Consider the following 4901-nt stretch of genomic DNA (forward strand, 5'->3'; position numbering starts at 1 on the left):
TATGTATATTCTCTCTCTCTCTCTCTATATATAATCTCTCTCTATCTCTCATTCTTTATCCACTTTATCCATTCTTCTGTCAGTGGACACTTGGGCTGCTTCCATAATTTGGCTATTGTAAATAATGCTGCTGTACATATAGGGGAACATGTATCCTTTTTTTTTATTATGTTAATCACCATACATTATATCATTAGTTTTTGATGTAGTGTTCCGTGATTCATTGTTTGCATATAACACCCAGTGTTCCATGCAGAACGTGCCCTCTTTAATACCCATCACCAGGCTAACCCATCCTCCTACCCCCCTCCCCTCTAGAACCCTCAGTTTGTTTTTCAGGGTCCATAGTCTCTTATGGTTCATCTCCCCCTCCGATCTCCCCCCCTTCATTCTTCCCTTCCTGCTATCTTCTTCTGCTTCTTTTCTTTTCTTTTTTTTTAAGATTTTTAAAATTTATTTATTAGAGAGAGAGAGTGAGAGAGAGAGCGCAAGAGGGGGTAGGGTTAGAGGGAGAAGCAGACTCCCCGCCAAGCATGGAGCCCGATGTGGGACTCGATCCCGGGACTCCGGGATCATGACCTGAGCTGAAGGCAGTTGCTTAACCAACTGAGCCACCCAGGCACTCTGCTTCTTTTCTTTTTAACATATAATGTATTATTTGTTTCAGAGGTACAGATCTGTGATTCAGCAGTCTTGCACACTTCACAGCGCTCACCATAGCACATACCCTCCCCAGTGTCTATCACCCAGCCACCCCATCCCTCCCACCCCCCCACCACTCCAGCAACCCTCAGTTTGTTTCCTGAGATTAAGAATTCCTCATATCAGTGAGGTCATATGATACATATCTTTCTTTGATTGACTTATTTCGCTCAGCATAATACCCTCCAGTTCCATCCATGTCGTTGCAAATGGCAAGATCTCATTCCTTTTGATGGCTGCATAATATTCCATTGTATATATATACCACATCTTCTTTATCCATTCATCTGTCGATGGACATCTTGGCTCTTTCCACAGTTTGGCTATTGTGGACATTGCTGCTATAAACATCGGGGTGCACGTACCCCTTTGGATCCCTACATTTGTATCTTTGGGGTACATACCCAGTATTGCAATTGCTGGATTGTAGGGTAGCTCTATTTTCAACTTTTTGAGGAACCTCCATACTGTTTTCCAGAGTGGTTGCACCAGCTTGCATTCCCACCAACAGGGTAGGAGGGTACCCCTTTCTCCGCATCCCCGCCAACATCTGTCATTTCCTGACTTGTTAATTTTAGCCATTCTGACTGGTGTGAGGTGGTATCTCACTGAGGTTTTGATTTGGATTTCCCTGATGCTGAGTGATGTTGAGCACTTTTTCATGTGTCTGCTGGCCATTTGTATGTCTTCTTTGGAAAAATGTCTGCTCATGTCTTCTGCCCATTTCTTGATTGGATTCTTTGTTCTTTGGGTGTTGAGTTTAAGAAGTTCTTTATAGATTTTGGATACTAGCCCTTTATCTGATATGTCATTTGCAAATATCTTCTCCCATTCTGTCGGTTGTCTTTTGGTTTTGTTGACTGTTTCTTTTTCTGTGCAAAAGCTTTTTATCTTGATGAGGTCCCAATAGTTCATTTTTGCCCTTGCTTCCCTTGCCTTGGCGATGTTTCTAGGAAGAAGTTGCTGTGGCTGAGGTCGAAGAGGTTGCTGCCTGTGTTCTCCTTTAGGATTTTGATGGACTCCTGTCTCACATTGAGGTCTTTCAACCACTTGGAGTCTATTTTTGTGTGTGGTGTAAGGAAATGGTCCAGTTTCATTCTTCTTCATGTGGCTGTCCAATTTTGCCAACACCATTTGTTGAAGTGACTATCTTTTTTCCATTGGACATTCTTTCCTGCTTTGTCAAAGATTAGTGGACCATAGAGTTGAGGGTCCATTTCTGGGCTCTCTATTCTGTTCCATTGATCTGTGTGTCTGTTTTTGTGCCAGTGCCATACTGTCTTGATGATGACAGCTTTGTAATAGAGCTGGAAGTCCAAAATTGTGATGCTGCCAGCTTTGCTTTTCTTTTTCAACATTCCTCTGGCTATTCGGGGTCTTTTCTGGTTCCATACAAATTTTAGGATTATTTGTTCCATTTCTTCTTCTTTGCATCATTGAAGGGTATTAGTGAATTCACAACCAACTTGCTGGCTGTATGTAGTTCAGATGGGAGAGAAACTTCTGTACGGGAGCCTGTATGGTCTTCGATCCTATGCTGGCAGTTTTCTAACACAGGCAAACAATTTTCTCCCCATTTTGTAGTAATTTAATCTTCCTATTAGCAAAAGAGGTCTCCAGCTACCATGTAGAGTCATAGGATGGGGATTTCCTCTTAGTATTTTTAGTTTCGATATTTGTAACTCCTGAAGCAACATTCTAGAGCAAGGTATTCAGGACCTGCTCTGCCAAAGGACTGATAAAGGAAAAAGATCTATTTATTCTTTGTGATTTGATGCACATATGAAGAGCATAACACATCATAACAGACATTGGTCATTAATAAATCACATCCTAGTCTTTTAGCGCTTCTGTAACCAGAAGACAGCTTCAGCTTTCCCACGTCTAGGCTTCGAGACCTTTTAACCCTGCGACATCAATGATGCATATGTCTGGAATTAGTTAAAAAGATGGTCAAATTCCTTTTCTTAGTTCATCTATTTTTCACTGTCTCTTGCTCCCAGGTTTATCTGAATGATTACCATTTTTCATTCTCTGCTATTGCTCATTGAGGTGCTCTCTATTGTCTTCATGGTTTGCAGGCTGGTTGGGAGAGGGAGCTTGGGAAGGGCGTGCCACTGTAGGGAGGTTGTGAGTTGCCAGGATACCTCCAGGGATGATCCCTTCCATAGCTGCCAGGAGTTCTCTGGGAGCCACACCCACAATGCCTGGCAGGTATCTGTATGTGGTGCCCTTGAGCTCCGGATGAATCACTTGCTGATCTATTACTGACTAGGGAGCTGTTGTGACAAAGAATTCCTTGTTCACAGTGTCTTAAGCTTTCAGGGATGCGACCTGTGATTGCCCAGCAGATCTTGGTGGCAGCTGCCTCCCTCATCTCTAGTGAGGCTTGCTCACTATACCGGGCTATGTGGGGCGTACAAATGAGATTTGGTAAATCTTTCAAGGGACCCTGAGCAAAGCTGAAAGGCTGTGATTCATGCCCTTCAAGGGCTGTCCCTTGTATCCTGCCATCCTTGAGGGCTTGGGCTAAGGCTTTGTCATCCACCAGCCCACCTCGGACCGCATTCACCAGGAATGCTCCATGCCTCATTGATGAGGTGGTGGTTGTGTTCATTGAGATTACAGTGCAAGGAGATGCAGTCACTCTGATACATTAAGTCCTGTAGGGCATAGACCCTCTGCACACCCAGGGATTACTCTATCCCATCCTGTAAGTAGGGGTCATAAAATATGATGCTGAATCCAAAGGCCGTGGCTGCAACAGCAACCACTTGCCCCGTGCAACAGAAGAGGATGAGGCCCAGTGCCTCCCCATGAATGCAGGCCATTCGCCAGGTGTCAATCTGCTCAACGTTCTGGACCCTTGTGCCTCCCTGCAGCACCTGGTACAACCATGTGTTCTGCTGGTACAGGTAGAGGATGTGACAGATGCTGGAGTCAAGCCGTCTCTTCTCCTGCTGCTGAGGCATGTTGCACGGGCTGATCCCGAGCTTGCCAGCAGCCTTGATGTCAACGTTGTTGTAGCTGCTGCCAATCCGCACAATCTCTCTCCAGGCTTTGAACTTCTCCAGGTCCTCCCTAGTAAGGGTGATGGTATGGCATATGCGTCATAGAAGGCCACAGTGACCAGGTCCCTCAGAACTGGCATCTCCGGTCTCTGCCACTGAGTAGAGCCACCAGAGGGCGAGGGTGCAGGGGGCCATTCATGATCTGGGGCTGAATGCCTTCACAAATTGTGTCCAATTGCTGTCTCCTGAGTTTGTGCTTATCCATAAGGCCATTCTTTTTATTTTTTTTAAGATTTTATTTATTATTTATTTATTTATTTAGAGTGCAGGAAGTGGGGAGATTTGGAGGGGGAGAGGGAGGGAGAGAATCTCCAGCATATTCCTCACCGAGCTTGGAGCCTAAGGGATGGGAGGACCCAGAGATCCTGACCTGAGCTGAAATGGAAAGTCCATTTCTCAACCAAGTGAGCCACCTTGGCACCACAAGGGCCATTCTTCATGGAACCTTACAACTCTCTGATTCAAAAGGCAAAGCCGTCCTCTAAGAATTTAGGGGAATGCACAGGAGTGTGTGGCATTATACTACTGTGAACCCAATATAAAGCTGTCCATAAACTATAGTTCACACAATGGGCTATCTGTCTTTAAGGGAATCCAGCTTCATTGGGTCAAAACCATTTAGGGTGATGAAACTCTGGTTCTGCTTCGGGCCTTGGATGCAGGTTCCGGGCCCACCTCTCGAGCTTGTGTTGTCTCATGACTCTTTCCCAGTCCTGTCCTGGGACCATGGAGGGGTGCCAACAACCCTGTGGGTGTGGATGGCGGTGGACCAACCTTGGCTGTGGGGGTCAGACCCCGCACAGTGGCCTGTGGGAGGAAGGAGTCATTTCTTTTGTTTTATTATCTATTTCCCTGCTTGACAATAAAGGCACAGAGTTCACAGTATAAATTATTATTATTATTTGTTGGCTCTTTATTGCAGTTTGTGATTTTGAATGTTTTCTCTTCATAAGTGTAGAAAATTAGAAAATACATTAAATAAAAAAGAAGCAAATAAAAATGATCTGAGAGCTTGCCTGCAGTAGTACCATTCACATTTTAGAATAGTTTATCTCTACCTTTTTATGCTTGTATATTTGTGTGTAATTATATGTATATGCTTATTTATATATATGTATATAATTTTTA

General features: G+C 44.3%; 1 pseudogene; it reads right to left on the reverse strand.

The window, feature by feature from the left end:
* Nucleotides 1-2739: 2739 nt before the first annotated feature.
* Nucleotides 2740-3978, reverse strand: LOC123845357 (C-terminal-binding protein 2-like; annotated as a pseudogene).
* Nucleotides 3979-4901: the final 923 nt, after the last annotated feature.

Source organism: Mirounga angustirostris, unplaced genomic scaffold (genome assembly GCF_029215605.1).
Source record: "Mirounga angustirostris isolate CCGP_5_RB_7025 unplaced genomic scaffold, mMirAng1.0.hap1 SCAF_6, whole genome shotgun sequence".
NCBI classification, from domain to species: domain Eukaryota; kingdom Metazoa; phylum Chordata; class Mammalia; order Carnivora; family Phocidae; genus Mirounga; species Mirounga angustirostris.